Genomic DNA, 13,046 nt, shown 5'->3' with positions numbered 1-13,046 from the left:
GATTGGGAGGGCTCTGAGTTACTACAGAGATTCTTTCCCAGGTGTCTGGCTGGTGGGTCTTGCCCACAGGCTCAGGGTCTAACTGATCACCATATTTGGGGTTGGGAATAAATTTTTTCTCAGATCAGAATGGCAGAGACTCTGGGGAGTTTTACCTCCCTCTGCAGCATGGGTCACTTGCAGGTTTAGACTAGTATAAATGGTGACTTCTCTGTAACCGGAAGTTATTACATCATGATTTGAGGATGTCAGTAGCTCAGCCAGAGGTTAGAAGTTTATTACAGGAGTGGGTGGGTGTGAGTCTGTGGCCTGTAATGTGCAGGAGATCAGACTAGATGATCACAATGGTCTCATTGTGGTCACAGTGGTCCCACATTGGATCTTGATTTCAGAATTGTCAGTGATGGTGAATCCACTGCGACCCTGGCTAAATTGTTCCAATGATCACTTCCTCTCAGAGTTAAAAATGTATGCCTTATTCCCATCTGAATTTCAACTACCAGCCATTGGATAGAGGAATACCTTTCTCTGCTAGACTGAAGAGCCAGTTATTAAATATTTGTGCCCCATGTGTGATCAAGTCACACCTTAATCTTTTTCTTAAACTACATAGATTGAGTTTTTTGAGTCCATCACTATAAAGTGTGGTTTTTAATCCTGTAATCTTTCTCATGACTCATGAACCTTCTCCAATTTATCAATGTCCTTCCTGAATTGTGGGTACTGGAATGGTTTCCTTTTTATAACCGGTATTTTCTTTTTATAGCATGTATTCATATTTACAGATCTTAAGTCTAATATTTTTCTTTTTAAAAAAACTCGTCAAAAGAAAAACACTACATTTTGGATCTTAACTTTTCTATTGAATAGGACATATGCTAAATATTGTGAATTAAATTGATGGTTTACACTTTATTATAATAATAATCTGTGTACTTGAGTGTGTAGACTATTGTAGATCACATAGACCACATTTACAGTGAGAAATAAATATTGTGGTGATACATTTCAATCTGTACCCTTGTAATAATAAAATCCCAGGCTATAATATATATTCTGTGGCAACACCATGAAGTGGTGCTACCCTGTGACAACCTGAGAGCTATCTCATGATACTTTACAACAGTTATAACAATAAATATAAATATTCACAATGCACAGCATTGGTCCTAAATGGTCATTGGTCACATTCTAGGTTCATATATTATTTCCTCTTTTCCGTGCCTTGTTTTTCTCCTGCTGTTCTCTTGTGAGAGTAGCTGGCAGAAATTGTCACTGTGCGTGCTAGGGAAAAAGGGTTTAGTGAATTCTAATCTCAAAGTTGTTTATTTCTCACCAACATAAACTCTGCGGTGAAAAAAAATAAAAGGTGAATGACATTTTTACGGACTACAAATCCATTTAGTTCATATTTCTGCTTACTTTTCTGAACACATCACACTTAAAATGCAGTCATCCCTTCATCTCTTGGCAGAAGAGGCACTATAATCTTTGGCAGAATTTTCTGTTTTGATTATGCAATTTGGTGTAATTTAAGTTAATATCTGCTTCATTCTGACATAGTGTAATCTCAAAGAATGCTATTTGAGGAGGATAAAAGAAACCGCTAGACTGATAGATTTATGTGACATTAAATACTTTAATATGCCATCTTGTGCTGCAACTCTCCCTAGAATAAGATGCTACCTACCTTAGGTCATCTAATAATTGACTTTCTCCTACCTCTCTCCATGACAATCTGAGAAACCAAGTGCTATTTTTCATTAACTCTTACACTGATGGTTACAATCCCCAGGTAACTATCTATCTATCAGGAACTGTAAAACTTGAAAATGTTTAGAGTAATGGCAAAGGGAAAAACAAAAGGGAAGATTTGATTTTTCTTCCTCAGATATGTGCATGAGAATTCTGCAAACATAGAAACTTTAAGTCTTGAATATCCACTTCCCCTAATGTGCCTTTTTTAAAGCAGGAACTCAGTATAATTTCACTTAATACCCCCATCAGGATAGGTAATCCCCTGCAGGGCAGGTGACATTTTCAACGCCCCTGTCTGCAAATCCCAATATCTATACGTGCCCTATGAAATGCCTACTCTGACCTATTGTTCATAATTCTATTTAAGTTGCCCAAAATGTAAGTTATTGCTATAATTAGAGTAATGTGAGATTGAGTTAATTCATATCACAGGAATTTATCCAACCCCTTTATCCAATATCACTTCAAATTGGTTTGTACAAAGATCATGAAAACTAATGAAAGTCCATTGAGTAGCAGCTAATTTGAGGTGAAATCATAAGGCATTTCAGATTTGACCTGGTTTTAGATACATAGTGAAACACGAAGCCATCCAAGTTTCTTGTGGTTTTGGGTTTCAAAACAGAAATTTCTCACGGCTCTAGCAATGCTGTTTGTTACTAGCAGCTCATGTTATTGTCATCTATTGGGCAAATGGGTCAGGCAGAAATCTGAGGCAATCTGGACTGACTGATATAAGTCTACTAGACACAGGCTTCTGCTCTTGAGACCCCATCACTGGAGTATAGAAAAGGAGGGAAGAAGTTGGATAGAAGTTTGTCTTTGTAGCCAACACTAGTCTGAATCCAAATTTTGCTGGATTCATAAGCCCTTAGTTTGTTCAAGTACAATAGGTATCCTTGATCTCCAAGTCCCAGAAAATACTTTAAAATGTCTTCCATATGTATATCTTAAACAAAGAAATAAAATAAGAAAATATGTTAGTGTGTGTTTTAAGGGGCTTCATAAAACCGCAAGTTCATCTTATTTGTAATTTTTGACAAAATAACATCAAACTCAAAACTCAGGCAAGTTCAATCAGCTAGACCAAATATATGCGGATAGATTTAAATGCAGTAGGTCAAGTACAGTATTTTGATTTCAAGTATTTTTATATTTAAAAATATCTTCATTTAGATAACAATATTTATGCCTTGTAACAGAATAAATTCTGTGGAGTATAAAGGAAAACCAAAGCAAAATAACGATATCTATTTTAACCATAAGAGAGAGAGAATCACAACTATTCACTGGCATTTTATCAGACCTGGATGAGATCAGGACTCTTTTCCTAATGTTATTAGCTTGCACATACATATGTTTGATGAGCTGAGGCAGGAATTTTAAATAATGGGTAGTTAACAAAGAGGAAAAAAACAAAATTCTATTCCTATGGGTGTTATAAAGAACAGTAGATACAACTGAAAGCTGCTTTACCTGAATACCATTGGAGAAAAGATCTATGTTTCCACAACATTACAGTAATCAATGCATAGGAGTTTTCTGCCAACTATTCTATTTTTTTATATGACAGGAACATCTTGATGCCCAATTGAGATTGTGGCCACATTGTGATCGGCACTGTACAAACCGTAATAACCTCACTCCAATGAGTTTACAATATAAACAGACAAGATGAAGACTTTACAGGTGGGGAACCAAGGTATAGAGGGAGAAATGAACTTGCCCAAGGTCTGTGATAGAGCTGAGAACTGAGCCTGTATCTCCTGAGTTCCAGTCAAATGCCTTAACCTCAAGAGCAAACTTCCTATTGAAGGTACATGCACATTCTGGCAACAGTGCAGGAGTTAAAAGTAGAATTTTCAAGCTGAGGACATGTCCCATGCTTTTTGCCTGTATCTTAATCTCTGCTGATGCCAACAGTGATGCTCTGGGCTTACTTTACACACTACTGTATTTAAAACAAAGAAACAAAAGCAAAACACTCCCCTCAGATCAAGATGCATTTATCTTATTTTAAGCTTTACTGTATGCTTCAGCAGCTCTATGCTTTTTATTGCCATCAGCTCAATGGAACAACTTTGCATGTTCAGCTCATTGCTCACTGGAATATTGCTTCCATGATTTCAATGATAGTGTTGAAGGATTTAGCAGAGTAAAATTGTGAGGTTTGAAGGGCTTGACAGAATTCTTCTATACTGTCAACTACAGCTATGTTTTTTGAATGAAGGCATGCAATTTTTGCAGGAAAAGTGTGTTATAGTCAAATGTTCCCAAACTCTGATTTCCTAAATGAATCACCACCCTTAAAGTCAGGTTTCAGAGTAGCAGCCGTGTTAGTCTGTATCTGCAAAAAGAAAAGGAGTACTTGTGGCACCTTAAAGACTCAAATAAATTTGTTAGTCTCTATGGTGCCACAAGTACTCCTTTTCACCCTTAAAGCATTCATCAGAATGCAAGTTTATCTTTGATTTCCATTGATTTCACTTTGAAACATCCAATTATAACCTAGTAGAATGTTTTTTCCTAAGTTGCTTATCTGCAAAGTTGAAATTAATTACCCTATTCACAAGTTTACAGTGTAACAGTTAAAGCTGTGCAGAGCTCAGCACTTTGACTTTGAGGTTTGTGTGAACATGTTTTTCTTCAGCTTTGGTCCATGTAGCTTGCCACCTGTTGAGTTTTTGCTTAGTTTGATTTCAGTAAACTAAAAATAAAAGTGAAGGTCTGTTGAAATGTCCATATTTCCATCTGGTTTGGAACTAAACCATGACTCATCCCAGGTTCACGCAGAAAACTTGTGATATTGAGAGAGCTTTCCATGAACCTACTCTGAGTTCTGAGCTTCCAACAAAATCGGGCTGGTTTCACCATTTTTGTTCCAAACATTTGCACAGTTCTCAAATGCAGTATTAGGATGAATAGCATTCTTTATTTGTGCATAGTCTGAGGTATCTGAACCCAATCCTCAACTCTTCTGTGTCTTAATGATAACATTTTATGTGTATTTCATCGACGTGAAAGTTGACTGTTAGAACATCAGTATGGATATACTGAGTCAGACCAACGGACCATCTATCCCAGTATCCTGTCTTCTCACAGTGGCCAATGCCAGATGCTTCAGAGGGAGTGAACAAAACAGGGCAATTTATTGAACATTCCCGGTTGTCCAGTCCCAGCTTCTGGCAGTCAGAGGTTTAGGGACTCCCAGAACATGGGGTTGCATCCCTGGCCATCTTGTCTAATAGCCATTGATGGACCTATCCTCCATGAATATATCTAATTTTTTTTAACCCGGTTATAGTTTTGCCCTTCACATTCAGCCCCTGACAATGATTTCCACAGGTTGATTGTGCATTGTGTGAAGCACTACCTTTTGTTGGTTTGAAACCTGCTGCCTTTTAATTTCATTAGGTGACCCCTGGTTCTTGTGTTTTACTCCTTCAGATAACACTTCCTTATTCAATTTCTCCACACCATTCATGATTTTATAGACTTCTATCATATTCCGCCTTAGTTATCTCTTTTCTAAACTGAATAGTCCCAGCCTTTTAAATCTCTCCTCATATGGAAGCTGTACCATGCCCCTAATATTTTTCTTGCCCTTCTCTGTCCTTTTTCTGATTCTAATATATCTTATTGAGATGGGGCGACCAGAACTGCACACAGTAGTCAAAGTGTGGGTGTACCTTGGCTTCATATAGTGGCCTTATGATATTCTCTATCTTATTATCGATCCCTTTCCTAATGCTTCATAACATTGTTAGTTTTTTTTATCTCTGCTGAACATTGAGTGGCTGTTTTCAGAGATCTTTCTTGAGTGGTATCAGCTAATTTAGATTCCATCATTTTGTGTATATAGTTGGAATTCTGTTTTCCAATGTGCACTACTTTGAATTTATCAACATTGAATTTCATCTACCATTTTTGTTATCCAATCACCCAGTTTTTTGAGATCCCTTTGTAACTCTTTGCAGTCAGCTTTGGATTTAACGATCTTGAGTAATTTTGTATCATCTGCAAGTTTTGCTACCTCACTGTTTACTCCTTTTCCCAGATCACGTATGAATATGTTGAATAGCACTGGTACTAGTACAGATCCTTGGGGGACCTTGCTATTTACTTCTCTGTTTACTCCTACTTTTTGTTTTCTATATTTTTACCAGTTATTGATCCATGAGAGGACCTTCCCTTTTATCCCATGATTGCTTAGTTTGCTTACCAGCCTTGGTGAAGGACCTCAGAGTCTCTCTGAAAATACAAGTACCATAACCACTGAATCACCCTTGTCCACATGTTTGTTGACCCCCTGAAAGAATTCCAATAGATTGGTGATTTCCCTTTACAAAAGCCATGTTGACTCTTACCCAAATATCGTGTTCATCTATGTGTCTGATAATTCTGTTCTTTAATGTAGTTTCAACCAGTTTGCTTGGTACTGAAGTTAGGTTTACTGGCCTGTAATTTCCAGGATCGCCTCTGGAGACTTTTAAAAATATCAGCGTCACATTAACTACTTTTCAGTCATCTGGTACAGAAACTGATTTAAATGATAGGTTACATACCACAGTTATTAGTTCTGCAATTTTATATTTGAGTTCCTTCAGAACTCTTGGGTGAATACCATCTGATCCTGGTGACTTATTACGGTTTAATTTGTCTTTTTTTCCCCAAAAGCTCCCCTGTCGTTGCCTCAGGTTGGGACAGTTACTTAGACATGTCACCTAAAAAGAATGGCTCAGGTGTGGGAATCTCCTTCACAGTCTCTGCAGTGAAGATGGATGCAAAGGATTCATTTAGCTTATCCACAATGGCCTTGTCTTCCTTTGGTGCTTCTTTAGAACCTTGATCATCCAGGGGTCCCACTGGTTGTTTGGCAGGCATCCTGCTTCTGAATAGTTAAAATATTTTTGCTGTTTATTTTTGTGTCTATTGCTATTTCTCTCCAAATTTTTTTTCAGCCTGCACTTTTACACTTGACTTGCTAGAGTTTATGTTCCTTTCTATTTTTCTGAACAGGATTTTACTTCTAATTTATAAAGGGTGCATTTTTGTCTCTAACCACCTCTTTTACTTTATTGTTTTAGCCATGGGGGTGTTTTCTGGTACTCTTACTCTTTCTTTTTTATTTGGGGTATACTTTTAGTTGAATCTCTAGTGTGGTGTTTTTTTAAAAAAATTTAATGCAGTTTGGAGGCATTTCACTCTTATGACCATTTCTTTTAATTTCCATTTAACTAGCCTTCTTATTTTGTTGTAATATGATCTAATAGTAGGTATGGTATTGTTCACGTTTTGAGAATTGACTGATTTCTGTGTTAACCTACAAAAAGAAACTCTAGTGCTTAAATAACTGAATGTTTGGATCTTTGTGTGTTTTCCAGGAAGTTGAAGTTTTTCTTAACTACTTTCACAGATAAAATGTTTTGCTGAAGTAATTGCAATAATTTTGTTCTTTAAGCCGGTCAATGCATAGTAAGTTAATAGCAGGGTACAATACACCAAGTAACTGTTACTCTGCTTCACCAACTTGTATCAGAAACAATGATTAAATCCATTAGTCATTTGGAATAATAATAGCAACAAAGCCCTCTGTTGTAGTGAGAGGCTATTTTATTCATCTAACAATCATTTATTGTATTATGCTCTTGGAAGAGAAGAATCCAGAGGTGCTACAAATGATGAAGGATGTAGCATAATTGTAACCTTCAAGCACTTTCCTTTCCTGGCTATGTTCATGTAACTGTTCAGGTCGAAAGCTGATGACTTGGCTCTTTATTGTAGGTATTATGCAATGTTAGTCTATTAGCAGGAAATACTTGGAGGCAAATTATCAGTGCTTGTTGCTCAGAACAGGAAAAGTTGGCCTGCCACAGAGGCAGTAATAATAATTAATAAAATTCCAAAGGAGGTATGTGGAACTGCCTGAGAGCTGAGCTGTCCCGTTCACACTACACATCATCTCTGTGTGTGATTCTTGTACATTAACTTGGGATCCTTTGGCCACTTTCACAACCATTTGATTCTCTGTGGTTTCTGATGCAGCACAGGTTCGTTGGCATACTTTGGATCCTAATTTGAGTTGGTTTTGATGATTTGGAGGGTGTTAAATAAGGCAATTCTCTTAGATCATGACCTGATTCAGACTAAAATCAGGTAAAAGCTCTGTTGTCATCTTGCAGTCAACTCATTCTCCCACCCTGTTCCTTCATTTTTTTGCTGGGGCATGGTGCAGAAACACTGCTCTAACCTCATTGGTCAGTGTTCTTCTCTTAATGATGGGCATAGGTCATTTGTTGATTCTGATCATTTTTATCTCTTTCCATAGTGTTTGATCCTATTGACCATGAGACTGTTGACTTAAAAAGGATTAGGAATAGATCTATCATACTTGAATGGCTTCATTCAGCCCTATCGGATAGATCCCAGGAGGTTAGGTGACCTTACAAGGTCTCCTTTGTTCTGTTTCTTTGGTGGTTTATTCTGACACCCCTCTTTTTCAATCTGTATGTGAGACCAGTGTGGGAGATACTGAGGTAGTGTAATATGAACAGTATGGTCATGACACTTAACTGTGCAGCATGTCCTCATCAAATCTAGTTGGTGGATGATTCTTGTCTTGTGCTTGGGCAAGATGAGATGACATTGAGTTGGGGGGAAAACTCAGTCCTTGCAAGGTGGAGGTGAAGCTGATAGTTTGGAAGAGCCAACTAAAACAATGTCACACTATAAATCATCTAAAACCACTCAAACATCTTCTAAAGCAGAGTCCAGTAGTCCATTTATGTAGTAGTAATTTGCATGTGGAGCACATTTCACCTGTGTTCTTTTGACTACATTAGCTACCAAAATGTTTCTGTATGTAATTCAAGGGATTAATTTTGAATTGTAAAGCCATACTTGGTTGTTTTCTTGGCTGTTTCAAAAATGACCTCTCAAGTAATAGCTCAACATTCAGAATGGGAACCTAATGCAGTCTGTTAATTTGAATTCTGGGCATTCTCACAGGAAGGCTCTCTGTTTTGGGATTTGCTTTACTGGTTGGTCAGACAGGGTCAGAATTTGACCTTCAGGGCATATTGGTAAGGCGTCTTTTTATTCAGACTTCTTCTGTATTCAGCTGGTATAAGGTTGAATCTTTTGGTGGTCCACGGTGGGTCTTCCCCTCCCCCTCATTAACTTTTGTCAAATGTTACCATTTATATGTAAGCACAGTTCCTTAGCTGGACAAAAAGTCAATGGTACTATGGCAACTGATGCCAGCTGTTGATCCACCATTTAATTTTTAAATATAAATGGCTAAAATTGTAAAGTCACTCAGAGAATTGTGATAGGTGCACATTTTATAAATCCATCAAATTAAAACGCTGGCCATTTCTCCCTGTTGGGAGTAGTACAGCCCCTAGTTATTCCAATGCATGGCCACCAGAGTAGGGACAAACTGGTTCCAGGCCTACCTCATTTTAAGGCAGCCAGTATAATTAATTGTTTGGGTGAGGGGAGCTAGGACTTTCTGCCCCCTCCTCTATCACTGGTTTGAGGAGGTTTCTTTGCCAAGGTCAGACTCCTGCAGATGAAAAAAGGCTCCTTCTCCTTGACCTCCAATTTTATTAGATGTCAGAATAATCTGCAAGCCATGTGGCTGCCTGATTTTGGAAGCCACCTCCTATTTGACTTGGCCCCTTATGAAGCAGAATTATATGTGAGAGAAATTAGCCCCCTTTTCTGAATACAGTCTGGGAAAATTATTCAAATCAGTTGCATGTTACTTTCGGAGGATTAGTTAGCAAAAAATTATAAAGTACTTTGGGATTTCCTTAGAAGAATGATGTGCAAAGAGGAGTGCCTAGTGTTAATATTATTTCTTTGTAAGGAAGTTACTGATTACAATATCTGTTAATCTGGAGAGATCGTTTTAGTGTTATGATTTAGTTTTCTTGTATCTAATTTTTTTCAAGGAGCCTAATTTTATATATATATATATATATATATATATATACACACACACACATCTATCTTTGATTACTATATTAAAATATTCATAGTCAAAACAAATTTTTCTCATAAAAAGACCAGTTGGGGTAAACAGACTTTGAATGTATGCCTTTCAGGTGAATTACCTCACATAAGAGTGCAAAGATTCATTAAATATTGTTTCATACAGTTATCTTGGAGGACATACAATCTAAGTCATCTAGTTGCTAACACTGAATAAACAGAAAGCTATCAAGTGTGACAAAGCTCTGTCCTTGCCTCCGTGGGTCCCGTGTTTCCTGGCGGATTTCGCTAGCCTCAGAGGCTCACCGTGACCCTCCACGTAACACTTCTCTCTCTAGAGACAAGGGTCACAGTCTACTGAGCCATTTTCATCATAAGCCAGCGAGGGAGGTGAGGAGAAGTTATCCTTCCTTGCATAGTCTCTGTTGTCTCCCAGTCTCAGTGATTAATCGGGGGAGGTCTTCTGGCCCTGGGTCAGGATCTGGGTTCCCAAGGCCTTCGCGGCCTTCCTCTCTTTTTTTGTCTTCCGGGTCTTTTGGGGGGGCTGAGAACAAATCCTGAGAAATCTCAGCGAACATCGGGGGTTGACATTCCCCTGGTGACGAGTCGCTGTCCTCAGGGTCCCCACCTCCCTCCAGCCTCTCCGGGGGGAGTAAATTATCAAACCCTGGATAGGCCCTCCCAATGACTACAGGATATGGGAGTTTAGGAACTACGCCCACAGTCACCTCAATGGGGTTTCCCTGAACCTCTGTCTCCATTGGGATGGTGGGGTAATGGCTCACGGCCCCATGCACGCACGTCAGTACTATTTGTTTGGCTTGTAGCAGCTGACTATCTTTTACCAGCTTACCCGATATGGGGGTGATAGTATTCCCAGAGTCCACAAGCACTGTAGTCTCTGCTCCATTTATCCTCACTGGCCTGGTGTAATTATGCGGGGCTAATGCAACCCCCGCGAGTTGGATAAGGGAGTATGGGACCTCTCAATCCCCCAAGTTACATTGCATAGGCTCCTCAGTGCTGGGACACTGTGCTGCTATGTGTCCCCACTCCCCACATGCATAACATCTATAACTGCTTTTAATCACTCCCTTATCCAAGGGATTAGGGGGTTTAGTCCCAGAGTTCCCCCCACTCAGGCAAATCCCTTCCTTCTGGGGTCCCTGCTGGATTTTGCCCCCCTCCCCCTTCTTCCACCTAGGACTCCCCAGTGGTTTGGCTGTCCAATCTTCCAGGGTTGGGGTCGGTGCTTGCTTCGAAAGGGGCCTTCCTTGGGTAGTCGGGTCAATTCCCTGGCTGTCATCCGTTTTTCTACCAGTGTGATCATCTCATCGTATGTGGACGGCTCATTCTGGCCTACCCATTTGCGGAGATCTGGCGGCAGTCTCCGCATGTAATGGTCTATGACCAGGGTCTCCAAAATCTCTTCCAACCTGCACACCTCGGGCTGTAACCACTTCCGTGTGAAGTGTATGAGGTCGAATAGCTGGGACCTCAGGGGTTTGTTCTCCTGGTATTTCCACTTATGGAACACTCTGGGCCCTTACCGCTGCTGTTACCCCTGATCGTGCTAGGATCTCTGCCTTCAGACAGGTATAGTCAGAGGCATCCGTGGCAGGCAAGTCCAAGTAGGCCTTCTGGGCCTCTCCACACAAAAAAGGGGCAAGAATGCTGGCCCATTGCTCTTGGGGCCACGCCTCACGCTGAGCAGTCCTTTCGAATGAGAGGAGATATGCCTCTATGTCATCTCCTGATGTCATATTTGGCAGACAACCAGTGGTCCTCAGGGTTCGCATCCCATCAGACCCCTGGGCCTGGGTGGTGAGGATCTTCAGCTGGTCCACCACCTCTCTCAAGAGGGCACGATCTTGGGTCTCCTGGCTCATCAATAATTGATTGGTTTCCTGCTGTAGCCACATAGACTCCTGTTGTGCTATTGCCTGAACCCGGGTGGCCTCCTGCTGGGCTGCCGTGGCTTGTACCAGAGCTCTTACCACCTCCTCCATTGTGGTACAAAGCAAACAAACAAACCAAAACAAAAAAAAATCCAAAACCCCAGTGACCTTTTTAAAAAAAACCTCTTTCTTCCACCATGCTGTGAACGAAATCCCACTTTTGAAACCAGTTGTGACAAAGCTCTGTCCTTGCCTCTGTGGGTCCTGCATTTCCTGGCAGATTTCGCTAGCCTCAGAGACTCACTGTGACCCTCCACGTAACCCTTCTCTCTCTAGATACAAGGGTCACAGTCTACTGAGCCATTTTCATCATAAGCCAACGAGGGAGGTGAGGAGAAGTTATCCTTCCTTGCACAAACTCTGTTGTCTCCCAGTCTCAGTGATTAATCAGGGGGCAAAGGTGGCAGGGAGCCCGGGCCCATCCTCTACTCCGGGCTCCAGCCCAGGGACCCTAATAGTATCAGCTATGGTAGCTGACCTTTTAGAACATGACATGTACAATTCCCTGGGCTACTTCCCCCACAGCAGCCCTCACTTCCTCAAGCTCCACTTCACCCTTACCTCAGAGCCTCCTTCCTTGTGCCTGATATGGTGTGTACTACTCAGTCTCTCCAACAGCACAACTTCCTCCCACAGCTCCTGACATACGCACCCACCTGACTAACTGGGAGGCTTTTAACTAGTTTCAGCCAGTCCCTGATTGGCTTCAGGTGTCCCAATCCACCTAGCTTTCTCCCTGCCTTCTGGAAAGTTCTTAATTGGCCCCAGGTGTCTTAATTGACCTGGAGCAGCTTCCATTTCACTTATCCTGGTACCAGGGATTTGTTTAGCCTGGAGCTAATATATCTATCTCCCACTACTTTTCTATAGCCATCTGGCCTTGCCCCGTCACACAAGTTACATATTCAGTTCATTAATTTTTCAGTCAGACTACATATTGTTTCTAAACTTGTCTTTTGTAACTATTTTAACATTTCAGTGCTTGTGGCAGGGATGTAAATGTGTTTAAAATGTAAATTTGATGCAGTAATGTCCACACTTTTAATGTTTTAAGCAAATTACTATTAGTTAATTTGTAACAAATTCTTGTGAAACTAAGTAACTATCCTAAGTAACTCGTGATCCTTGTGAAATCCTTGTGAAATCAAGTAATTTGAAATCCTTGTGAAACTAAGTAACTATCCTTGTGAAACTAAGTAACTAAGTGCAGCATGTCGAATTATATATGGATTTCACTGTTTTTCTGATATTTACCTTAAATTTTTCTTAATTTCATTTCATTGCTCCCAGTTCATCTTATTACTCACAATTGTATTCCTTGTTAACACTCTG

General features: G+C 40.0%; 1 protein-coding gene across 4 annotated transcripts in view; it reads left to right on the top strand.

Moving 5' to 3' along the window:
- The window catches only part of ATP2B2 (ATPase plasma membrane Ca2+ transporting 2), a 330,044-nt gene that overhangs the window by 153,140 nt on the left and 163,858 nt on the right, over window positions 1-13,046 (top strand). The gene's annotated exons all lie outside the window — the stretch shown is intronic.

Source organism: Eretmochelys imbricata, chromosome 7 (assembly GCF_965152235.1).
Source record: "Eretmochelys imbricata isolate rEreImb1 chromosome 7, rEreImb1.hap1, whole genome shotgun sequence".
Lineage (NCBI taxonomy): Eukaryota > Metazoa > Chordata > Testudines > Cheloniidae > Eretmochelys > Eretmochelys imbricata.
The sequence above is the reverse complement of the archived record's forward strand: the minus strand, read 5'-3'. Positions and strand labels throughout refer to the sequence as shown.